The 26358-nt window shown below is 48.9% G+C and overlaps 1 pseudogene; it reads right to left on the bottom strand.

The window, feature by feature from the left end:
• Positions 1-18684: 18684 nt before the first annotated feature.
• Positions 18685-19668, bottom strand: LOC113935624 (annotated as a pseudogene).
• Positions 19669-26358: the final 6690 nt, after the last annotated feature.

The following is a 26358-nucleotide window of genomic DNA, read 5'->3' as shown; positions in this document are numbered from 1 at the left end:
ATTGTTTTTATTGAAGTGTAACTTACATACAATACAATACAGTACAATACATATGATAAAGTATACTAACCTTAATGACTGTTAACATATATATTTGTGTGACCACCATGTGGGTCAAGATGTAGACCATTTTCAATGTCCTACAAGAACTCTTTGTGCCCCTGCCCAGAGAGCAACCTTCCCACCTCTGACGTAACTACTATTCCAGCTTCTACCACTAGAAGAGGGATATTAACCATCCTAAATCTTGGAAGGAAAAAGATGATGGATAAAGAGGAACAAAAGGGAAGGAGAAGCCCAAATTAATGGTTGCTTTTGTAATATTGCCGTTCTCCTTTGTCTCTTACATTACTCTAATTACATTTTGGAAACCTTCCTCTTAAAATGTCATCAGAAACTGAAGATAGACATTTTAGTTTGTTATAAGCTGAAACTCCAATAAGTCAGGATTGGATTCTACTGTGTGTAATTGAACAACTCTAGGTAATAGTTGTGTAAATAGGATAGAATTATATTTCTCTGTCATATAAGAGCAGCCTGAAGATTTGAAGTCCAGAGCAGCCAGGATTGTTTTTGACAGCTGCAGGAAGACTTAAGGGACCCATCCTCTTCTAGCTGTCTGCTCTACCAACCCTAGACTAGCCCTTGTCCTCATGGTCCAGTATAGAAGCTGAAGCTCCAGCCATCACATCTGTGTTCCTGACAGCAGACTAAGAGGAAGGGAAAAAGAAGCACTTAGCCCTTCTCAATTTAATAGACTTCTTAGAAGTTCCACACAATACATTTTTTAAAAATTTTTATTAACATATAATGTATTATTTGTTTCAGGGATACAGGTCTGTGATTCATCAGTCTTACACAATTCACAGCGGTCATCATAGTACATACTCTCCCCAATGTCCATCACCCAGACACCCCATCCCTCTCACCCCCCTGCACTCCAGCAACCCTCAGTTTGTTTCCTGAGATTAAGAGTCTCAAATGGTTTGTATCCTTTGCTGGTTTTGTCTTGTTTCATTTTTCCCTCCCTTCCCCTATGATCCTCTGTCTTGTTTCTCAAAATCCTCATATCAGTGAGATCATATGATATTTGTCTTTGTCTGATTGACTTATTCCGCTTAGCATAATATCCTCTAGTTCCATCCATGTCGTTACAAATGGCAAGATTTCATTTTTTGATGGCTGCATAATATTCCATTGTGTATATATACCACTTCTTCTTTATCCATTCATCTGTCGATGGACATCTTGGCTCTTTCCACAGTTTGGCTATTGTGGACATTGCTGCTATAAACATCGGGGTGCACGTACCCCTTCGGATCCCTACATTTGTATCTTTGGGGTAAATACCCAGTACTGCAATTGCTGGGTTGTAGGGTAGCTCTATTTTCAACTTTTTGAGGAACCTCCATACTGTTTTCCAGAGTGGCTGCACCAGCTTGCATTCCCACCAACAGTGTAGGAGGGTTCCCCTTTCTCCGCATCCTCGCCAACATCTGTCGTTTCCTGACTTGTTAATTTTAGCCATTCTGACTGGTCCACACAACACTTCTAATAACTCACTGGCAAGAACTTAGTCAAATGACCACACCTACCTGTAAAGAAGGCCGGGAAACAGCCTTTTAGCTGGGTTCAGTGTATTATTAAAAATCAGACTTTTGGGGGCTCCTGGGTGGCTCAGTTGGTTGAGTGTCCGGCTCTTGGTTTTGGCTCAGGTCCTGATTTCGGGATTGTGGGATCAGGCCCCGTGTTGGGCTTCGTGCGGGGCATGGAGCCTGCTTGAAATTCTCTCTTTCCCTCTCCTTCTGTCCTTCCCTTTTCTCGTGCTCTCTCTCTCAAACCGCCCCCCAAAACAAAAAACAGACTTTTTTACTCAATGAAGAAATTTGTAGTCTTTTCCAAATTGCACCTGTACAACTTTTGCAAATGAGCCCTCTCTCCCCCAGTTCTGCAGCTTTTGCATTGTGTCCCCAAAGGCCTGGCATATGCCCAAGGAAGAGCACATCTCAGGGAAAACCTCAGCTGAGAAGGTACCACAGGGAGCATTGCCGCACGTGTCTGGTTCTGTGGTCCCTGGGGTTGGATGAATCTAATTCTGCCGGGTTGCAGAGGTCAGTTTTGTCTTAGGAACACAAAATCAGATGTGAGCGTTCTGTGAGCATCTCAGGCAGCTATCTCTGGGCAGGATTTCGATTACTTTTATTTGTGTTTCCTTTGACACAAGTGCCATATGTCTCCCAATGAAAGAACTCAACCACGGCGCTGTGGGATAGGAGCAGGAGCCCCAGCACCCACCTGGTGGACAGAGGGAGAGCACCCGCTGGCCAGGAAAGCCACACTGCCATATCCCTTGGTGCCCGAGCAGCCACGAGCCCCAGGGCCCAGCAGAGGCTGCTCTGGAAGCAGAGGCAAGACTAGGAAAAGGCAGAGCTTTCCTTTGTGCAGAGGCATCTGAAATCTCCAGGGGCCATGGCCTTAGCTGTCTTGAAAGGGTGGACAGTGGCAGGTCTGGCAGCATTCGTCCAAGGAGGGGAAGGAAGGTGCTAGACTTGTCACAGGTGAAGAGAATTGTGGAATCAGGTGAGGCTGTCTGAGGTGTTCTGCTCGAGTTAAGAAAAATTAGGGTAAGTCACCTCCCTGATTTTGTGCTCCTTTTCCCCACGCTTGACCAACTGAGCTTCTACTATCTGCCTTATTTATTTATAACAGAAATATGGTTAACACACAATGTTGCAGTAGTTTAGGGTGAACAGCGTCGTGATTGGACAAGTCTGTATGTTATGCTCCGCCCCCCACAAATAAGGCTACAGTCACCACACAACGCCTTTCCAGTACGGTTGGCTGTCTTCCACAGGCTGGACCTTTTATCCCTGTGACTTAGGAGGCCTGTACCTCCCCCTCCCCTGCCCTCTGGCAGCCATCGGTTTGTTCTCTGTATTTCTGGGTCTGTTTCTGGTTCTTGTTTGCTCATTCGTCTGCCATTGGCTTTTTTAGAATGTCCGTTTGTGCCTCCTTTCACGCCTCCTAATAGAACCGTTTGTGGAGTTCCTCGTTGGGGTAAAGATTCCCCATCCTGTGTCTCAGGAGGGGCTGACTCTTCACTGGCCCTGATTCCTCTCCTCGACACCTCAGACTTTCCTCCTCTACCCTCGCTGGACAAGACTTGTTCTTATGGGAGTCTGAAGTTTCAGAAGTGCCCTCCCGCCACGTGAAGACGCGGAGGCGACAAGCGTCATCATTTTCGAGCTGTGTCCCATTCTGTCTCACTCCCCCAGAGGCCCCTAGCGCTCTTCTGAGAAGGGCGAACGTGGCTTGAGGGAAGAGAGGAGTTTGAATACTCTTTCCTCAGTGAGATGATTCTGCACAGCATAGGGTGACAGCCTGTGCAGGTAGCGTCTCTTGTCCAGGGGTCCCAGCCAAGATGTCAAGGCCGGCCCTGCAGGCTCAGGGTGGTTCAGCCAGCCGCATACGCCTGCGGCTGGAGCTGAGGGCTCGGGGAGGCCCTGCTCAAACCCCAGAAAGCGAGGTGGGAAAGGCACATTCTCAAAGCCCCCAGAGAAAGCAGTTCTGTGTCAGAATCTGCTGTGCCTGTGTCCAGAGCAATTTCCAGTCTGCACCGGGATGTTCCCCTTTCCTGCTCACTCCAGAAAGGATGATGGAATGCCTGGAACTGACAGTGACATTATAAGGGCTTCCCTTGTATCCGCTCATTTCTTTGTTTACTTAACTTCACAAACCCTGGTCCTTTCAGTATTACCACGAACCATTGACCTGCATTTCTTGCCTCTGGTTGCCACATACCTGTGTGTCTCAACACGTCTTTTGAGAACTGTTGAGTTAGAGGACCAGATGAGCCGAGACGCTCCTGGCCTGGCTGGGGATGGACCAACCCACCTGGGGCTCCTGTCTGGCTGGGCACTGGTGTAAGCAAGCATCTGCCTACGTTCACCTTCAGACCCACCTGCCCTTCACCCCTGACACCATCACATTGTTTCTTAGAGTGGCACCCTCCACTTAGCTTTCCAGCCGTCCCCGTGCTTCTGTGGCATGGGCTCCAGCACCCTCGTCCCCAGACACAAATAGTGGTAGGGTTGCTCCCATGGTGCTCCCCGAGAAGGCTTGGGGCTTTGGGGAGAGGGTATGGGCCTGTAAGCACCTTCATGACTATTCTCTTCTAGGGCCGCAGAGCTCTCCCGTCCAAGGAGTCACGTGTCAGAGGGGAAGAGCCCTCGCCCAACCCTGCTGAGGCAGTTGGGCCCTCTCTGCTTCTCCCCACGTCTCTGCCCCTGCCAATCGTATTCTTCTCTCTCCAAATCCAAGTTCTGACTGTTTTCCCAGGGCTCTCTTTCCAACCAGAATCCGTGCAGCCCATACTTTCTCTCTTGGAGGCTTCTTTCAGGTCGTCAGCTGTATTTCACCCTTTCTTTTTGGTCTTTCTTCACTCTCTTCCTCTCCACCGCCCCCCCCCCCCCCAGACAATGTCAAGTTTGTCAAGTTCCTGTTCCCTTCCTGGCATGGTCCAGCCAAAGCAGATTCATCTCCGGTTTTGCATCATTTGGCATTCCCTGGCCAGCAGAGCACATTTTGTGTGAGCACATTTTTGGGGGACTCCTGGCTTTCAGGTCCAGGGGCCCCAGCCTGCCCAGAATAGTGTCTGAGGCCATCTGGCCTCACAAAGTCCATGGCTGTTTGAGGAATCAGCTCTGCTGTTGCTCCAACACATCTCTTTTTCCCCAAGTTCTCTGCCATCTCCTCTCTTCTCTCCAGGGACCTCTCTCTCTGAGCTCTGTGGGCCCAGGACAGCCCTAGGCTCCTCAGATACTCCTGGAAGTCTCTTGGATGAGGCAGCTGAGGGCAGGGTGACAACCAGATCATGCATTTCATCTCTCTCTGAATGAATGGGGATAGAGCATCAAACAATACAGACATGGCTCTTGCCTTCATGGAATTTACATGCTATTGGGGGCAAGGAGAATAGAACAGTATCTACATAAACATAGAAGATAATTTATTGTCGTGGCACATTCCTTGAAGGAAACAAAATAGGATGATGTAACAGTCACCTGGGATGTGAGGGAGGTGCTCTGAGTGGCAGGGAAGGGTTCCCTGAAGGGGTGACATTGAGCAGAGGCCTGAAGGAACTCTCCCTGTGAAGAGCTGGGGGAAGAACACTCTGGGCAGGCAAGGCAGTTTGTGCAAAGGCCCAGGGGATGCACAGAGTATGGTGTGGTGGAGGAACTGAAAGGAGGCCAGTGTGGCTGGGGTGGAATGAGCATGAGGGAGAGTGATGGGAAATGAGGTCAGAGAGGTGACTGAGCAGGGAAAGCTCCTCACGCAGGTCCCTGTAGCCCAACGGGCCGATTCAGACTTTATGCTCAAAGTAATAGGAAACTGTGGAAGGGTTTTGGGCAGAGAAGTGAAATCTGATTTATGGTTTGTGAAGACCCCTCTAGTTACCTGTTGGAGGGCAAGAATGTCTTGCTCCTGTCTGCTTGCTTCCTTCTTCCTCAGGTTTTTTGGGAGGTGAGGGAGGCCTCTTGATGCAGGAGTCTCTGCAGGGACCTAGCATCTGTCTCTTAGCCCTCCATTCTCTCTGTCCAGGCTTTGCTGTCCTCCCACACCGGCCCACTTTCCAGACTAGTAGGAGCAGAAGGGAGGAGACCACTCACTGTTGTCTCTTGCCCAGCGTCCTTTGCATCATTTTACATAGATACTCCTGATGTTCTGGATTCGAGTGAAAGAAACTCACCGGAAACGTTGGGAAGGGAGAGTGCTGCTTTTCTCCCTGAGTCTTGTTTTGCCTTCATTGCTGCCCATCTTGGCCCCCACAGCAGAGACTGCAGCCTCCGAGTATTACTGAGGAATCTCCATTCTGGAGCAAATGTCAAGCCACGGGGCTTCCCATGAGCCTCAGACTCCTACTGAGACCTCCTTGCTGCCCTGGGGTTGCTGGGGATGGGTCGGGGAAGTGGGGAGCTTCCTATTCTGCTCCTCTCCTGGTGTTAAGTCTGGTGAAGCAGGAAGAGGAGGGAGAGTTTCTGGTCTGGGAGGAACCAAGTGGGGCAAATCTGAGTCCTCCCTGCTTTCCACCAGCTGGCCTCACTTCCTTCCCCCTGTTCCAACAGTCCCTCTGATACCGTGTGGGAAGCCCGGCTGACCTGCCCCCTTAGTCTCTCTGAAAAGCAAAAGTTTTCCAGGGGGCGCGTGTTTGGGGAGAGAGGGTGTGGGATGGGGTGGATTCAGTACTTTGGAAAAGCATATCTCGTATACTTTTATGTTTGAAAAAGAAAATGGAAAACAGTTGTTTCATGATACAGACTAGTGAAGGTCAGCTTTGGAGTTATTTTTATTAAAGGCTGAGAGGTACTGAGGAGACGATGGGCATCTCAAGCCCAGTTCAAAGGAGGGAGCCGTCTCTAGGATTTATTCAGGCCAAGGTCCAAGCTCCTCTCCACAGTGCCGTCGCAGCCCAGCACCCCCTCATTACCACCACCAGTCACAGTCCGTCTGGGGACATGTCGGTGGTTAACACTCCGGTGTTAACGTTCTATTCATGTTCACATCTTGGCTCCCATCCCAGTGCTAGCTGTGTGTTCTCTGGCAAGCTACCTAACCCAAGTTAAGCCATAAAGCCCTAATTTTGGGGGGCTAAGAGCATGGACTCCGGACCCAGCCACGTGCTTGTTGTGTGTGTAACCTTGGTCAGGGTTACCTTACCTAGGCCTCAGTTTCTTGTAGAATGGAGATAATGATACAGGATTGACCTTGCAGGCTTGCCGTGAGGATTGAAAGGGCTGTGTGTATGTACGCACGCACATATGTGTGCGTGTGTGCATCTGGGTGTAAACATACGCATGTATGTACATGCACGTCTGGTACCTGCAAGCATGTGCAAGTGTTGGCTGCTGTTACTCTCATTATTTTACTTTTGTTTAGGACAAGGCTAATGGTATGTGAGAAACATGTTGATTTGTAAAAAACCCACAAGTAAATCCTACCTCAGGTGGTGTGTGGACAGCGTAGATGTTGTGATAGTGCTCTTAGATAACTAAAGTGAATGTTAGGGCGCCTGGGTGGCTCAGTTGGTTACGCGACTGCCTTCGGCTCAGGTCATGATCCTGGAGTCCCGGGATCGAGTCCCGCATCGGGCTCCCTGCTCAGCAGGGAGTCTGCTTCTCCCTCTGACCTTCTTCCCTCTCATGCTCTCTCTCTACCATTCTCTCACTCTCTCAATGAATAAAAATCTTTAAAAAAAAAATAAAGTGAATGTTAGCCAGGTCTCCAGTGTTCTATCCCCTGCTCTGTATCTCACAGGCTCCTCCTGACTTCCTCTGATCTAATTTGTGATTTCCTGTCTTCACTGGGTTTTCTATCATGTGCCTCATGGCAAAGCAGCTCCTTAGATCTCTGTTGAATTGTCCACCTGGCCCTCCCATCCTTTCTACTTCTCCACCTGAGGAAGAATTAGCCTCATAAGGATTCCAGAGTCCTGTAATCCCTCTCCCCTCAAGGAGGGGAAGATGCCGATCTCTGGTCCTCAAAGTGTGGCCCCTGGACCAGCAGCAGCAGCATCACCTGGGAACTTGTTAGAAATGCACGTGCTTGACCACCTACCCCGGACCTGCTGAATCAGAGGCTCTGGGGATGGGGTTGAGTGATCTGCATTTTAACCAGTCCATCAGGAGGCTTTGGTGCATGCCAAGGTTTGAGAGCTGCCATCACATAAGAAGAGTGGGTCCAGTGACTGTTTGGGGGTTGTTCAAGTTCACAGTCCTGTTCTAGACAGCTGGCGCTCACATGAATCTCTAAAGCTCGGTTGTGAAGACAGGGACCAGAGGCAGAAGGGGAGCCCGCTGACCACTCTGAATGTCTTCTGGCCTGGCTCCCTCCCAAACCTCCCAAAGGCAGAGCTCAGGGATGTCAGCCAGGCAGTTGGGAAGACAGCCTGGATTCCCACAAGGACTGTGTCCTGATCAGCTGCGTGGTTTGGGGGAGTCACGTAACTTCTCTGGGCTTCGCTGTGGGTCGTTGCCCTCTGGGAATAGAGCAGGACGGTTTGGGGGAGTAAATGAGGTGACTTATGTGAAATCACTTTGCAAAACTGCAGATACTTCTCTACTGTCAATTGTCGCCAGACAACTAAACTCGCCACAGGAGCGATTCTCAACTTTTTTCCAGGGGCCACACATGGGACTGATTATGCTGACATACTAAACAGACTCCCAAAACATTCCAGCTGTGACTTCTCCCACCCCTCTCCTGCTCTCTCCCGAGAGAGAGTCAACAGCATCTGAGTCAGAAGTTCCAGTGGGCAGAAGAGACATGTCCCTGCTTTGTGGCCGTGACCTGGTCTGCTCCATCCCCTCTTCCCTCACTGTAGCCCATTTCAGCGTGGCGCAGTCTCTCTGCTGCTGTCTCTTCACCCCTTTTCTCTCTCTACGCTCTTTCCCTTCCCTGCTTCTGTCTGTCCCCTGGACGTGAAGCGCCTGCCTTGTCCCTGGCAGTGTGGCCCTGTTCCGATTCCTTCTGTTCCATGCCACCAACAGTCCTTTCTCAGAGCACGTGCAGCCACCTGGGGACCTTGCCTTATTCTGATTGTTTATTGGGCAAGGCCCTGGCAGCCTCCAAAAGGACGTCTTCAGGCTCCTTAATGAAGAGGCAGGACTGGAGCTGCCTCTGCTCCACGGGCCGCTTTCACCAAGATGGGCCATGTCATCTGCAGAGAGTCAGTGGTCGGCCACGTCTTTCTTCCTCAGAGAGCCCTCCCTTGGCAACTCCATCTACAGAAGGCCCCTGTCCTCCTCATCACAGTGCTCTGTTTTGTTGCCTTTGGTTGTACTTTACCAAAACCGGAAATTGTTTATTTACCTTTTGTTTATCACCAGTTCCTGGTGACTGGGAGGTGCTGCTCAGGTCACAGGCTTGGTTTGACATTGTTCCAGGAAAAACTTTTGTTTGTGCCTAATAATTAGGCAGACTTTCAGGTGAAACAATTATTATTTTTTTATTTGCTACCTCTCACCACCACTTGTCCCAGAAACGGAGGAGGAAGCCACATTTAACTTATCAAAACAATATTGTTAACCATCTCGGGTCTTTTATTAGTTTGGTCACAAGTAATCGTCGAAAGTACTGTCTTGTTTCCGGGGAGCCCAAATGCTAGGCCCTCAACCCCAGTGCCTTCCGGAAGATGCACTTCATGAGAGCCGGTAGCTCCTCTGTCTTGTTCCCCATCGTATTTTCCACAGCTTGAGCAAGGCCTGACATGGAGTATCTACCCCATGAACGCCATCAAATGAAGGAACGAACGACAGACAGTGAGAGTGTGGGCATGTGTATCAGTGGACAAGCCTGCCTGAAGCCCTGCAGTGAGAGCCTTTTGGGATAGCTAGAAGGGTGGGTGAGAGCGTAGGAAACACTGAGAGCTCTAAGTACTCTGTAGTGTTTCCTGTTCCCTGGGGACGCAGGTTGATGCGCCCCCCAGATTCAGCTCTCCTCCCGGGATCCGGGCAGTTAGCCCCGTGGTGTTCCCTGCACCACACCCAGCTGCTGTTGGACACAACTCTCACCGAGAAACGGGGGCTGTCGGATACATTTGTTATGGACCTAGGACCACGGCGCTGCCCGGGTGTAGGGGCAAGATGCGGGCGAGCGGAGCTGCTCCTCTCCCGCAGGGAAAGCCCTGTTCCCACGTCAGATTCCAAGGTGGTGGCCACGTGCCACGGGAGAAGCCAGAACCAGCGAACGCGCAGACCACTGGCCACAGCCTGACCTGTCTTGGGTAAGCAGCGGTTGCCACTGCAGGAGGCCATGAGTGGAGCAGGGCGGGGCTCTGTGCTTCCCGGGAGGTCACACATGGCCAGGATGGTGGCAGGGGGACGCATGGCATAGACAAGATGTAGATGAGAGCGGTCAGCCTTCTTGGTGCAGACAGTAGACTGCCGTCTCTCTAGTTTAAGCAGAAAGGGATTTTCTTTTGAAAGGATATGTGGTAGCTCTTGGAAACTCCCGGACAGCCAGAGAGTCTTTCCAGCCTCAGCCGTGCTATATATCTCTGTTCTCTGTTCCCTCAAAGCCCTTGTGAGTGCCTCACCCGGCGAGCCTGGACTCCCCTCGGAACCACAGTCCCTGAGTTCCACACACTGGATGCTGACTTTTGAGGAAGCTTGTGGAACAGAAAGAGCACTGGCCCCAGAGGACCAACACAGATTCCAGTCCAGGTGTGGCCTCTGACTGGCTGTATATCTCTGAGAAAGGCATTTAGCCTCCCCGAGCTCTCTTAGAGTTCCTGCTTCTAAAGAGGGCATAAGAAACCAACCTCATAGGATTGTCTTATGATTCAAGTGTGATGATATGTGTGGAAACACTTTTACAACTGCAGAAAACACTTCTTCTGATAGAAGTTATTATCATTAACTAAGCATCTGATTTATGAGAGCAGGGAGGGCAGTCTCCCGCATGCCCAGAGCGTGCCACTCCCAGCCCAGGGACGGTGACTGTAACCCTTGCATGTCAGAATGCAAATGAATTGGTGAAATTATTATGCAGGTCGCTTGAATCTGTTCTAATTTATTGTTTAAATATCGTAAAAGATAGAATTCAGAAACATCGGTTCTTTATTAGGAGTGACAAATGATTTACCAACTGTACTAATATCTTGATTCTAGGTGACAGAAAGTTGTCCCAGCTGATTAAGCAAAGAAGGGAACTTACTTGTTATGTAATTAGAGTCTTGTAGTTAAAAGGTAAAGTGGCTTCAAGAGTGGTCAGATCAGGTGCTAAAATGAAGCTGTCGGTCCCCTGTTTCTATGTCTCAATTCTGTTTTCCTACGCAAGCTTCCTTCTCAGGCAGGCCCTCTCCAAGCGGTGGCAAAGGTAGCTCCCACAAGCTCCAGGATTACATTTTACCAGCCTAACCACCCCATGGAAAGAGTATGCTTCTTTCCAAATCATTCTAGAAGAGTCTAGAAATGGTGACTCTGGATGGACGGATTTGGACATGGACCCAAGTCTGGATAACATGTCCTCCCCTGCAGCTGGAGTGGGGCTAGCCTTTTGCCCCCCTCCCTGTGCCACGTGGACTGACAGTGGTGGAGGAGTGGTTGACTAACAGAGAATTGGGATGTTGTTACCAGAAGGAGGAGGAATGGACGCTGGCCGGCAAAACCCCAGGTTGCGGTTGCCACCCAGGAAATGGGGCCAGCACAGAGGTGAGGACTGTTACATCCTAGGCCAGTTGAATATGAGCATTTCACTAGTCTGAAGGGGAAGACCAGTTCTGCTTGGCGCCTCCCACCCCAACGTGTATAATCCCTCCACCACTTTACCTCTTGGGTCTCCATTCAGTTTTCTCGATCTTCTATCATTCTGGCTTTGCCCCTACACTGGGAAAGAACTCCTCACCTTGTTCTCCAGCTATGACCCTGTGGTCACTTGGGTCCAACCTACCTTTCCTTTTCTGGGTCACACTTCAGGGTGCCTTCTCCCAGGACTTGCTCAGTATTTTGGGTAACTAACCTCAGCCCATTCCCAAGCAGACTGCTCTTGGAGATTAGCCCGAGACAGACTTTTACCAACTTGTGGCATAAGGTGCAGAGGCAGGTACTTCTGTGTTCTCAGGGTCCCCAGTGAGTCAAGAGCATTTGAACTTGAACTTGCTGTGGGTCGGGAAGAGGAAGGTCAAGAGTTGAGCTCTCTGTCAGGCCACTCAGCCCTCTCTGTTTTCCCCCAAAATCTGTTCGCACAAATCTAATTGACCTCCTCTCATCTCAAGCTGTGATTATTCTTTCAGGTTTTGTTCCGATTTCAACACTCAGGAGTCCTATTTTATGTCTGTTCCTCATTAGTCCAGATGGACTTCCACGTGGCCAGTTTTCTCATATACTCCCATCCCCACTCCTGGGCAAGCTCCTTGTTTGGTCAGTTTTTCCAAGTGAGGATCCAGCTGAATGGGTTCTTCTTCAGCCCTGCCTCACAAGACGTCTCTAGAACCCCTGGACACGAGCACCCAAGAAGAAAGTGGGGCCTCACACCGCGCATCACTGCCCATTCGTCTGCAGACAGCGCCTCTGGTCCCGTCTCTCTGCCTCTGCAACCCCCCTGCCTTCTTCTTACCTCTTCTCGGCTTCAACCGTATAGATCCGAGGTGGCCCCAGGTGGCTTGGAAGCCATTTGACACAGACATATGCACACGTGACAGATTGTGCTTCGCCTTTCCGCAGGAACGGTGTCTGGTCTTGGCCTGTTACATGGCCCAGGGCCAACGGAGGCCACCTTCTCATGCTCAGGATCCCAGCATCTTATTCTCCTTTCACTCCATTTTCAGTCTGCGCTTTCCTCTGGGCCCAAGGTTTTCTAGCCTCCAGCCACCGTTTCTCCTTGGCCCACGTGCACTTTCTGTATAAACTGCATGGTGAGGACAGAAACCCCTCTCGGCTGCATTTCATTGTATCATTTTACATTCATACTTTTGGTGAGTGCTCATGACAGTCTGGATTTGGTTAAGAAAGGTGAAGAATGGGGAGATGGGCCACCTGCACCCCTAGAGTCCTGGAGAGGCTGTCTGCCCCACAGTACCCTAACATGGTCCATGTGTATGTCAGGTTACTTTGCAGGTCTCCAGCCTCGTTCAAACCCCTTTCCCTATTGGCAGGTAGTGCGTGCCTGGCCCGTTCCCTCCCATTTGTCACCTTGTGTCCGCTGCAGGGCTGGACTCAGGAGCTCCTGTATTGCGAGCCGTTTTTCAGGAAGAGCTGAATTTACACTCACTTTGGAGAGTAGCTTAGCAGCTTCTGCTGAAATGGAAAATGCACATCTCATGCCACCCAGTGGATCCCTCCTTTGAGAAACCTTCCCACACGTGTGCAAAGAGAGATGCGCGGGATGTCCAAAGCAGCGTTGTTATGCCGGTGAAACACAGGAGATGAGCTAAATGGTTATTACTAGTAGAATGGAAAGAGTGAGACAGCTTTTAATAGGATGGCATATTACTCAGCAGACAAAAGAAATGAATGAGAGCTGTAAGCTTCAGTGATGAATGTCAAAGTCGTGGATATCAAATACATGATTTGGATGGAAAACAGTGAGTTCCAGAGTGACTTGTACTGTGTGATATTTATAGGCATTAACAAAAAACCAAGAGAATACTAAACCATGTTTGTGGACTCAGGTACAAAGTACATTTTGTGGACCAGAAAGATACACTTAAATTCCAAAATAATGCTGCTTCTGGCAAAGAAGAGAGGAAATGCAGTGAGGGAGAAACCTAATAGGAACATCAACTTAAAAAATCTGAAGAAATACTGGGGCGCCTGGCTGGCTCAGTCAGTGGAGCTTGCAACTCTTGAGCTTGGGGTTGTGGGTTCAAGCCCCACATTGGGTATAGAGAGCACTTAAAAATAAAATTTAAAAACATCTGAAGAAATATGACTGTTAACAAGCATTCCTTCTGCATGATGGGTATATGCATATTTGTTAGGTTTTAATTCTCCATGCTTAAATTTTTGACTCAAATAATTGAAGAAAGACTGGTTGCCACTGTGAGCAGTTGAGAAATAATATATCCTGTGGTTGCAAGTGACCGAAACCCAATTCCAACTGGCTTAAGCTAAAGAGGGAGAATTTTTTGGCTCCAGAGTATGTGTGCTTTGGGATTTCAGAAGCGTGGACTTGGTTTCTTGCTGTTCTGCCTGCCTTCAAGTTGACTTCAGGGTCTCTCCTCATAGTGGCCCCCAGACTTTAAACTCACATCCAGAGTCAGTCCAGCAGAAGAGGGGTTCTTTCTCCTAAATGGTTAAAAGAGAAGGACTGGGCTGGCTTTGCTTGGCCTGGGTTGGGTCACACGCCCAGATGGGAACCATCACCTTGGTCAGAGGAGAGCTAAGATGATGGCTCTGGTCCTGGGTCACACCTCTGCCCCACAGCACGAAGCGAGGAGTGACATCAGCTCCGCTGGACATCACAGTTGAGGGGGTGGGGGTGGGGTGCTGTCACCAGTGAAGGGGGGCTGCCGAGAAGGCCAAAGCAACAAATAAATGCCTACCTCAGATCGCTGGGTCAGTTTCGAAAGGGCATTGTGGAGCACATTGTGAGAAAACTGTACTCCTTAGTTCCACCGAGCAGTTTGCTTTCCCCCCATCTGCCTCTCACCACTCTACGCCCTGCCCCGGTCGTGGGGCTTCCTCATGGGACTGATACTGTAAATGCCTAGAGCGAGGCTCTCAGTAGACTTCCTGTAAGCCATCGGCTCCCCACCCAACTCGGGGTGGGGGCCCAGCCTCTGCCAAGTGAGCTAGTCGCATCTCAGGCGTTTTGTAAGCAGGTTGGAGTAGATGGATTGAAAGTGCATGTTTGATAGAATTTTCTCTCTGCCGAATAATACTTATCTAATGTAACATAAACTACAGACAATGAGCAGTTTATTGTTGTTATTGTCAAAAAGTCACATCTTCAAAGACTTGTGATGTGCTCACTGGGGGTACGGTTTCTTGAGCCCAGCTTAAAGAGAACGCTCTCACCTAAGTTTACATAAACCAAGAGACCTGACTTCACGTCAAAGTCCCTCTCCAGTGGAAGCTCACCTTCGCCACCGTGAACTTGAAAACCAGAGAGGGCTGAGGAGACTTTGTTAATGGTATCTTCAAACCTTTCTTTTTCCTCCTTAACACTGTTCTCCAGGAACCGTGTATTTCCCAGGAGGTACAACAGGAATTGTGTTGAGCTAGAATATATGAACTAGATGTGATCGAGTACTCTAGTGGCAAAATTGGGGCTTTTACTGGGGCTTCGTGAAGCCCCCCTTCCAAAAAAAGCACACTAAGCATGCTAATAACTTTTGCCCCCACTAGCTTTCTTTGCTCTTTGCGGACAATGATCAAATGTGCAGTTTTTTTCAGGATGCCACAGGGCAAATATAATTAGCATTGAGATTTCCAGTTCATACAACTTCCAAGATCCCAAGTCCTACCTCTATTTGGGATCAACATACCACCACATAGATGTAGATGAAGGAATCCTCCTCCATGAAACAAGAAGAAAAACTGCAGTTTAGAGAATCTTTGGAACAAGATTCTTGACTCAAATCAAGTGATAAACCCACGGTTCTGTGCAGAGCAACTCTATCTGACCCATCTAGACGGGTTTGCTACTCTTTATCTCATGACATGGTGGTTCTGGTTTTTACATCTCCCATTTCAAACATCAAAAAGCTTTTCGCATTTGACCAGACTTTAAACTCACATCTCTAGAAGTTTAAGTGGCATTAAACTATGAAATTTTGAGTCATTAAATGCCGATACACCAGGAAGCATGATATTTTAGATACGTGCAGTCCTTTTCATCGCAGGACCCTTTTTACTCTTAAAAATTACTGAGGACCCCAAAAAGCTTTTTAAATTTTTATGTCCTAGCTATCGACACATACCATTGGAAATTAAAACAAAAAAAGTTAAATATGTATTGATTTAAAAGTAATCAGAAACCATTACATGTTAATATAAAGAACGTATTTTCAGAAAATAACTATATTTTCAAAGATCCTAGGGAGGAGCCATACCTCTGGGTGGCTCAGTCGGTTAAGCATCTGCCTTCAGCTCCGGTCATGATCCCAGGGTCCTGGGATCGAGCCCTGCGTTGGACTCCCTACTTAGTGGGGTGTCTGCTTCTCCCCCTGTCTCTGCCTCTTCCCCTGCTTGTGCTCTCTCTCCCTCTCTCAAATAAATAAATAAAATCTTTAAAAAATTCTAGGAAGAAGAATGGCATAGTTTTACATTTTTGCAAACCTCTTTAGGCCTCTAGCTTAATAGAAGGCAACTATATTCTCATAGCTGCTTTGCATTCAGTGTGTTGTAATATCACATGGTAGATAGCTTCTGAAAAACTCCACTGTGCATTCATTCGTGGAAGGATGTGAGTGAGAAAAGCAATTAGCATCTTAATATCATTATGAAAATAGTCTTGAGCCCTCAGATCCCAGAAAAGTTCTCTGGGTCCCCAGGGGTCTACAGACCACACTTTGGAAAAATGCTCTCTAGGGCCACCTGGGTGGCTCAATTGGTAAGTGTCTGACTCTTCTTTTCGGCTCAGGTCATGATCTCAGGGTCCTGGGTTTGAGCCCTGGGACGGGCTCTGTGCTCAGTGTGGAGTCTGCTTGGGATTCTCTCTCTCCCTCTGCCCCTTCCCTGCCCCCCCCCACTTGAGCTCTCTATCTCTCTCTAAAATAAATAAAATCTTAAAAAAAAAAAAAAGAAAAGTGCTCTCTAGGACTCACATAGTTGAATGCCATCCGGAATGTCAAGGGAAGAAGGAAGAAAGGGAGGGAGGAATCAACTAAGGAACTCTTAACATATTAAAGTATCTAAAATAACCACTAAAATAATAAAAACAGAGCTGATGATTTCCAATTCAGTAATATGAGAAACGAAAAGAAATAAAACAATCCCAAAGGAAAGCAAGAGGAGAGAAAAAGGAAATATTAGAAGGTGAGGAAAATAGCACAAAATAAGATGGTAGGTGTTTCTTTCTTTCTTTTTTTTTTACATGTATGTGTTCACTGTGATAATTCATCTGGCTGCTCATTATTAGGCCATTTGCCGTATGCATGTAGATTTCAGTATGTGGGTGTACTTCCTGGAAGTGTTTAAAAATAAGATGACAGAAATAAATCCAAGCATGTTGGAAATTATTATTATATAAATATAAATGAATAAAATGGCATAGGTAGAAGACAAATACTGTTGAATTGTCAGACCAGATTATAAAACCTCCAGCTGCTATATATCATTGCTCATAAAAGATGCATCTGAAACCTAAGGATATAGAAAGCTGGAAAGTAAAAGGAGGGACTAAGATGCGCTGGGCAAATACTAACCCCAAAAAACAAGTTGGCATGGCTATATCAATCTCAGACAAAATTTTAAGGCAAGAGGAGTGACAACCATTTTATTTCACCAGGAAGACCAAACTATGGGGAGAAATAGACAAGTTCACCGTCACAGGAAGAGCATGTAACACACCTCTTCATGTAACTGATAGATCAAATAGACAAAAAGTAAATAAAGGTTATAAAGATTTGAACATCAGGGATTAACAGGTTTGATCTAAGGCGTTCAGAGACCACATGTACCTGATGGCTGCAGAATCTATGTTCTTTTCACAGTTGGAACATAAGGTTGACTATATTCCAGGCCAAAAGCAATTCTCAACGAATTTCAAAGAGCTGGAACCATTCACACCATATTCTCCGGCCGCAGTGCCATTTACTTAGAACAGAGTAACAAAAGGATCAAGAAAAAAAAATTATATGCTTGTAAATAAAGAAAACTTCTAAACTTGAGTCAAAGAAAAAATGATCATATGGATGGACTCTGAAAAACAAACTGAGGGTTCTAGAGGGGAGGGGGATAGGGGGATGGGTTAGCCTGGTGATGGGTATTGAGGAGGGCACATTCTGCATGGAGCACTGGGTGTTATGAACAAACAATGAATCATGGAACACTGCACCAAAAACTAATGATGTAATATATGGTGATTAACATAACAATAAAAAAATTAAAAAAAAGTGATCATATGGAAATTGGAGCCTGTTTAGAACTTAATGAAAAATTATGCAAATCCAAACTGGTAGTATCCCACTGAAGCTGCCCATCGAGGGAGATTTATATTTATAGTCTCACATGCTTACGGTAGCAGAGAAAAAAGGCTTTTAAATGGATGAACGTTAACTTTAAAACGTTGGAAAAGGAGCAACTGAAAAGACTCAAACAAGTACAAGGAAAGAAACAAACCAACATTAATGAAATAGGCGGTGTGGATAAATGTCACAGAAGGCCCTTGGCTTTTGAAAAGACCAAGTTACAGACATCTGGCAAGATTGATGACAGAAAAAGAAGATACAAATACACAATGTTGGGGATTGAAAATGGGATGTAACCACTAAAAAGTATCCTGACCCAAGTTTCTTCACACCAGCACTGACTTTTCCCTCAAGGACTGTTTCTCTTCTGGCCTGTTTCATAGACCTGATCCAGCAACTGCTTTGGTTGGGGGGCTGATCATTCAGGCTCACATGGCAGGATCCTGTCTGGCTCTCTAGACTTTTTTTTTTTTTTTTAAGATTTTATTTATTTGAGAGAGAGAGAGAGAGAGAGAGCATAGCGCATGAGTGGGGGGAGGGGCAGAGGAAGAGGGTGAGAATCCCAAGCAGGCTCCACAGCCAGTGTGGAGCCTGACACAGACCTCAATCTTATGACCCTGAGATCATGACCTGAGCTGAAATCAAGAGTTGGACGCCAGGTGCCCTTTGCTCTCTAGACTCTTGCCTGTGCTGGATGCTCAGACCTAAAGCATGGAACACCTCTCCCCCTGCCTCTGTATCAAGGACAGAGCAAAACAGCTCTGCAGTAGTTGAAGGAATGCTACCATCTTATGGATACTGCATGGGGAAAGAATTTCAAGGATCAAAGCGCTGTGGTTTACCATGAAGCAGTGCCAACCACAAATAAGGAAATGTCATAACCACCAGGAAACAAAACAAGAACACTCACTCAATGGATGAGTTGGACTTGAGATGTCCATAGCTCTTCTTTACCTTGTAAGCTAAGCACAGGAGAAGTCACCCCAGTTCTGTTTCATTGTTCTTTTTGAGCCCTCCCACCTCCCCCAAAATGTAACAACAAGCTGGCAAATTTAGTCTCCTGTGAAGTTGACATTGGCCATACCTAAACTCTCAATCTTCTCTCTCTGCAGCCAGCCCTCTAGCTCTTTTCCTGCAGTACACTGACAGTGAGTTACCCCAGCTCTGCAGACTCCGTAGCCTCTTATCAAAGGCTTTGCGCACAGCTGAGGAGGAGAAGTAGAAAATCAAGGGGTCGACGCAAGCATTGAGGGCACTGAGCAACACCGCGCACACCCTCCAGGGTTCACTCTTTCTCTGGACAAACCCCACCACATGAGACACATTATAAGGCCCAAAGCAGACCAGGAAGTTGAAGAGGGTCACAATGGCCAGCCCCATGGCTCTCCAGCGCTTCTGCATTCCCATTTGGGGTCTGGAGAGCATGATAGGCACAAAGTGCCAGTAGCAGAAGATGGTGACCACCATGGGGATGCAGAAGAGAACAAGACACAGCTCTAGTCGCCCAGGAAGCAACATGTTCAGTTGATTTGTGGTGAAGTTCTCATAGCAGACAGGGAGGCCTTTGGCATCACCCCCCATGTTGTCATTTGGTAAGTAAGGGACGATGATCACAATGCTGCAGTGTCCGAAGGACAAGGGGCAGGAGACCAGAGAGGCGATCACTCCACACACGGGCTTGCGGGATAGCTTGTACTGCACAGGGAAAGCCACACTGTGGTAGCGCTCGATGCTGATGCCCATCAGGAGCCACGTGCTGTAGTAGATGCTGCTGTAGAAGCCGAAAACTGTGAGGGCACAGAGGGCATCCCCCAAGGGCCACTGGAAGTCGTACGCAGCCTCAGTCATCTTGAAGGGCAGCAGCAGCAGGAGGAGGTCCACCAGCGACAGGCTGAGCAGGAGGATGTGGACGGGGGGCAGGGTGGGGCTGGCAGACCCGTCCCACGAAGGCCCGTAGTGCCAGGAGGTTGGCAGGGAGACCAGTGAGGAAATAGGTAGACAGAGAGAAGAACACTGCTTTGGGGATTTGGGGCCATCCTTCCTGAAGAGATGAAAGATGAAGTCAGAATCCTCTCTGACCATGGGTTTCCCAGCCCCAAACCAAGGTGAATCCATTCTCAGCTTCATTGCATCTCCCCTTGCTGCCTTACCGAGTGGTTATGGCTAACCCCTTAAACTGAGTACTTCTGCTTCCTGTGTGTCATGGAGAAAGAAGGCCTCCTTGCTTCCCAACCAAATTATTTCTGGAAGGAAGGAAGGAAGAAAAGGCAAGAAGGATGAGTCTCCTAAGGATTTTGATGTCTTCGAAGCTCCCCCAGGAAAGGTTTTGAGATCTCCCAAGTCCCCACTAGAAAGGGCACTTTGTGACAGCAGTGACATCCTCTGTCTTGTTCACCACTCTGTCCCTAGGACCTAGAATTGTACCTGATGCACAGTAGGGGCTCAACACTCTCTGTTGATAAATGAATGGCTATATGAACGGAGGGGAAGGAAACAGCTGCTTCATCACCAAGAGGGACTAAGCCTGAGACTGTGTCTGAATTTCTCCAAATTTTGCTCAGCCTGCTTGTGGCTCCCTCCTTCCCTCCCTCCCTCTCTCCCTCCCTCCTTCCCTCCCTTCCTCCCTTCCTATTTGCCTCTTTTTTCTTTCTTTTGTCCCTACAAGTCACTGGGCTTGAACACAAGACTCTCAACTTCACCCCTGAAAATGGGAATTTGGTTAGGCCTGAGGGATGAGCGGGTTGAGCCCAAGGTGAGTCCCAGATGCCCAGCTTCTTGATTCCACACTGAGCCCATTCCAAGAAAACCCATAGGTTGGGCAGGGAGCTGGTAGTAGTAATGGAAGAAGCCTGAACTGAGCCAGGTCACCAGGATCCCAGCCCTGGCCATGCCTCAGCTCAGTTGTGTGACTCTGGGAAGATCTCAGCAGCAGCTTGTTTTCCTCCATACCACAGATAACTATGATTTCTCCCAAAGCACCACAATTCCCAGTCTGCTGCCCGCTAATGCTCCCTTTCTTGCTGCCTGAAGAAAGTGCATGGATGTGAGATTTATGTTGATCAAGAGTAACTTTTAATCTCCTCTTATTTATCATTAAAAGGTAGACATTTAAAATAAAACTTGAGTCCTCAACCTGTTACTGCTAGTATATTACTGGTCACCCACCTATAAATTTCATTCCCAGATTGGAGAATCTCAGATAGAGGGCCAGGTGAACAGGGAGATTCCCATCTAGTTGGGGCTGAGCTCACCGTTGTTTTCCTGCCTCTCTTGCCTGTGCCAGGCCCTCACCAGCACGAGCTCACCATTGGCTTGTCCTGACCCCTTTCCCATCTCTGTGACCTCTTGCCTCATCTCCTTGGAGAGTAAAGTCCATACCCTGCCCCCCTTCATAAGTTTATCTATACTCACTCCTTCCCTAGGCTTGTGATCCCAATGGCCTCTTCCCTGAGCACAGCAAAGTTGGGTGTCTTGCCTTTTCCTGGAGACAGTCAGATGGCTTTTCAAATTTGTCGGGTCTCAGGAGCAAGGGGAAACTTATCTAACTGGATCACCTTTTCTTCTCTTCCATAAACATGAGGCTTTTATGCCTGGAAGAGTCATGAGGTCAAAGAGAGCAAGGTCAATAGTTGAGCTTTTCCCAAGGCAGCTTGACCGTCTGAATTCCCCACCAAATTCTGTCCCCACCAAACTGATTTCTCCCAGAATCCAGATCACAACTGCTCTTTTGGGCTTCCTCCTCCTTCTGCATTTCAAATAATCCATTCTGTTTTCTTTTCCATGGGCAATTATTCCAAACAATTTTGCACACGCATCCACTTCCTGCTCCCTCTGCTCTTTCAGCACCCGTTCGTTCCCCATCTTTTCTCTCAAGGCCCCTGACCTAATCAGTTTCCTGTTCTCTTTCTAGGAGGCTCCTCTGAAACTCATTAGTGTCTAAAGCATTGCCTGACTTCCTCTGGCCCATCAGGTCCCTTCTCATAAAGGCTTTTCCTTAGACTTGGACTCTCCCGAGTCCATGTGGCTGCCAGGCAGGTCGCGTTCTGAGTCTTCCAACCCCCTCAGTCCCTCTCCTGGTGAGCTGTGCCCTTCCTGGGCCAGTCTTCTCCCCATTCTCTCACCAACCTGTGTTGGTCCACATTGCTCCCCGGGGGTGTCTTGAGGCAGACCCACGAAGACTTGGACACTCACTGGGGATGCTTTGTCTCTCCTCAGGGACTATGTGTGTCTTGCCACTGGCCACCTGAGCCTCCTGACGGAGACTCTCGTCCTTTCCCCTTGACCCCAGGAGAGAGACCCTCAGCCTAGTTTCTCCTCCAGAAAGGATCTCTTGTTACTCATCGCTCCCCATGTTGGTAGCCAGGTGATCTCTCTATATCCCTGTAGGCTGGCCTTCCCTAACCCACACTGTACCTGTCCCATAAAGGGCACTCAGGAATTGGGTTTTGATGCTTGATACTCATGGGACAAAGACAACAAAATTATCTTTTGTTCTCCACCAAGTTAACTTGTACCATTTTGCTATCTGCATTTCACTGAGAAATAGAAACTTACTGGAAATGTAAAGATTGCCACATAAAGCTGCTCTCATCCTAAAATGCCAGGGGAGGGTCCTCTTTTCTGCATCCCCATCTGCAACCATGCGGAGCCCGTCCCCCAGTCAGGAACAGAGCTGCAGAATCAATTAGCAGGTGCGAGCACCGCGGGCACTGTCCAAGACCTCAGGGGTCTCTCTATTAGCCCCTTTCCGCTTGGTGAAGGGCAGGTCCTTCTGGGGTGACCCCACTCCTTCCCATGGGTGTTAGAGTTGAGTCTAGGTGAGATTCGCCCTTCTGCGAGTGACTGTTTTGATATTTGTCCTTAGGGAAAAAAACCAACATAGTCCCTTGCATATCGCGGGCGCCCGCGTCCCTGTGGGGTAAGGGTTGAGGGTGCCTGTAAGAGCTTGCCAACCGCTGATACAAGCAAAGACGAGGTCTGAACCTGCACTTTTGAACTTCTCTTTTATCTCCATTCTGTCACTCCAGCCAGCAGTTTTGGGTGATCCTTGGTGCTGAGGCCCCGGGGTCACCGAGGTAGAAAGGGGGGTGCCCACTAAGCTGTTTTACAGAACCAGCAGGCTTCGTGGACCTGCGGCACACACAGCAGCAGCGTGGGAGTGGGCGATGCAGCATCCCAGCTTTACCTCCACTCGGCGAAGCCCAGGTGGTTCACACCGACGACGCCCATGGGCTTCCCTCCACGATGCCTCCCTCTCACCATCCCTGCGCTCCCCGCTCACCAGATGCCCTGAGCCCTGACCCTGCATCCACAGTGCCCTAGGTGCTGGGGTCGTGAGTGAACGAGACAGATGGCACACCAGGAAACCATCAGGGAATTTCAAGCGAAGGAAGGAAGCGAAAAGGGAAATCTGGAGAGAGACTGGTGTCGGCCTTTTTTGGGAGAGAGCCATCAGGAGAGGCCCAGGCTGAGCAGGGATGTTTGAACTGAGGCGAGGCGTCAGCCATGTGGAGAGCGTTGCAGGTCAAGGGGACAGTCAGCACAGAGCCCTGCGGTGGGAACAGACTTGCCGAGTCGGAGGAACAGAAAGGAGGCCCGGGTGGCTGGGCATAGGAGACAGGTCAGGCCGCTCAGCCCGTGGGCCGTGGAGAGAGGACACAGGAGTGAGCTCGAGAGTGCTGACTGTCATCTGGAGTAGTCTGACCTCGTAGGACAGCTGTCTCATCCGTTGATCTTCTCTCTCTCTCTCTCTCTCCCCTGCTCTTTGGCATGTCTCGCTAAGCTGCTGTGCCTGGCAGAATCTGACAGCCCCCTTCTGGTTCAGAGCCTTCCTGCCATCTTGACAACACAGGCCACTGTCCTCTACAGCATCCAGCAATCACTGATGGGGGAAAGGTCAGATAGGCTGAACATGGAGTCACTGGGAAACATTGTAAGAGGTGAGGGAACAGAGGTGCCCAGCCACACACACAGCGGCATGCACCAGCAGAGGAAGTGAAGAGACGGAGCACGGGCCCATCCAGGGAGTGGGGCTCAGGGTAGCGACTGCTCTCGCTTGCCCTTAACTAGACCGCTGTACAGCTCAGCCCACCGCAGTTCAGCTGTACCCCTTGACACCACACAGCGTAAGATTGAGAAACCTCACTTGTTAGGAAATTACGGTTTTCCAGCCACCTCCCCTCCACTAGCTGCTGCCGCTGCAGCCTTGGCTCCCCACCTCTTAAGGGTCGGACCCAGGTTACACAGACTTTGCCACTGCATCCTTCCAGTTGCTCAAGCCAAAACCCCAAGAGAGAGAGCCTTCACTCTTCTCTTACTCTGACGTTTATTCCATTGCCAAATGTCTTCCGCTCTATTTTCAAAATACATCCCCGACCACCACGTCTCACCACATCCACTGCCGCCATCCGGGTTCAGGCTGTGTTCCTGAGCAGTGTCCTCCCTGCCCCCCCTGCCTCTCTTGATGCCCCTTTCAGTCTGTTCTCCACACAGCAGCCAGAGTGGTCCTTTTAAAACCTGAGTAGGTCACACCCCCCTCTGCAAAACCCCGTGGTCTTCCCATCTCTTTTCGAGACCACAGTCCTTACAGTGGCCTACAAGCTCTCCTGCGTTGGCTTCCTGTCCCTGTCACTCTCTGGCCTCGTCCCCTGCTCCTCTCTCCCCCCTCGTTACTTGGGACACTTCTCTGGGGTGTGCAGTTTGACAGTACTTTTCAACATTAAAAATCCCATACCGTCTTGTCCAACAAGCAGACGCTTATGAGTTTATTATGTGGATATACTTTCCCATGTGCACGAAGAAGTATATTCCTCACAGTGTTTTTTGTTTGTTTGTTCTGTGATAATAAAAGACTGGGACAATCTATGTCCTCCAGTAAGGATCTGGTTAAATAAAAACTATGGGGCATCCAGTCCGTAGAAATAGTACACGTCTGTGATAAATAATGAAGCAGATCTACATAGGCCAGTGTAGATCAGACTCTGAGGTGTATTGTCAAAAGAAAAAAGCATGTTATAAGAATAGCAAGTTGTACTAGAAAAGGGAACATACAGCCACACATTCGCTCAGTGAGGATTTCTTGAGCAGCCCCCACGGTCCAGCACTTGCAGGTGCCGGGGAAGAATCAGCAGTGAACGGGCCTTGCTTCGTAAAGCTGACGTTCTGCTGCGGTAGGACAGGCAGCAGACTGATAACAGCAAGCCAGGGGCTAGGCTGGGGTTCAGAAGGCAGGCAGAGACTGGAAAAGCAGAGTAAGGGGCAGAGTGCGAGGGTAGTCTGCGAAGGCCTCTTGAGGAGGTGATGTTTGAGCAGAGACATGCAGGAGTGAAGAGAAGGAGGTGCGAGACCATTGTGGTGTTCCAGACACAGGGACAGCAAGCCCCGAGGTGAGCCAGTGTGTTGGAAGAGGTCAGGGAGGCCAGAGTGGCAGCGAGGGGACCTCGTGAGGGCAGAGCTGTGATAATGAGGTCAGGCGGTCAGCAGGCCCACCTCCCTCCCGCCCCCCGCCCCGACCACGTGGGGCCCTGCGGCTGTGGTCAGGATGTGGAGTGACATCTGAAGTATGATGGGCAAAGGCGTGATGGAATCTGTTTCACATTTCTAAAGGATTCCTCTGGATGCTGGGTGAGGAGTGGATTGGGGATAGGACACCCATGAGACTGGTAGCAGTGGTCTGTCTCTGGGAGGGAGAGCTGGGTGTTCTGGTGGGAGGGAGACTTAGCTTTCTCCATGTATCCTTTTGTGCTGTTAAAAAAAAAAAAAAAAAAACAACCTTTTTCTGAGCGTGTGGAATCTTACTCAAAAAGTAATTTAAAAGCAAGAAAAAACATTCGCTGCTAACGTTCATTGAGCATTCATCATGAGCCATGCTGCGCATCCCGTGAACACCCGTGATTAAGCAGAGGTGGGTCCAGAGAGCAGCCCACCCAACCCCACCCAGCCTCAGCCTTCTCTTCTGTGGGGCCGCCCCAGCTGGGAGAATGGATAGGAACAAAGTAGACGTAAGAGAAAGGACAGAGCTACAGGTCTCACAGCCATTAGATCTCTGAGCCACGTCCCCACCCATGCTTGTCCATTATCCAGCTTCCCTCTGGGTTTTTGCCAGTTGAATGGATATCAAGGAGTGTCTCTTTGCTGTTTTAATGCAGCCGCATTTTACGGATTACTAATGGGTTTTGCATCTCTCAACAGAAGGCGGGCTTTCTTAGCCGATAATCACTGTGCTGGACAGTGTCTCAGTGATGGCTCTTAACTGCAGTACCAGAGGCCAGCTCTGCTAATTTAGGGATTATATGATAACATGGGTAGCTCAGAGATCTCCCAGGAAGGCTGGGGAACCAGGCTTGGAGAAGAAAGGGAGCCGTGCAGCCAGGACCACGTTAAAAGTCATGCCACTGACCCAGTCCAGTGAGGGGAGCCCCTCCCTGCAAACCCCTCAACCCTGGACCCAAGAGCCATGTTCTGTTTGCCACGACTGTTGGCACCACCAGAAGTAATTCCTGCTGTCCTCCTTCTTTGTATATGGAGCCCCTGATTCTGAATTTGGGCAGGCGAACCTGATTAGCTAAACATAGGAAGGATGCGCAGAAGACAAGGCCCAGCATTATCAGCTTCTCTGGTGGGAGCCTCTGCTTCCCACCCAGATTAAAGATTTGTACATGGGCAGTTCTCTAAGCATGGGAAGGGGTTCAGATGCTAGGAAATGGAAGGATATCCCGTATTCTTAT

The sequence above is a fragment of the Zalophus californianus genome, chromosome 17, assembly GCF_009762305.2.
Source record: "Zalophus californianus isolate mZalCal1 chromosome 17, mZalCal1.pri.v2, whole genome shotgun sequence".
In the NCBI taxonomy this organism is placed as follows: domain Eukaryota; kingdom Metazoa; phylum Chordata; class Mammalia; order Carnivora; family Otariidae; genus Zalophus; species Zalophus californianus.
The sequence above is the reverse complement of the archived record's forward strand: the minus strand, read 5'-3'. Positions and strand labels throughout refer to the sequence as shown.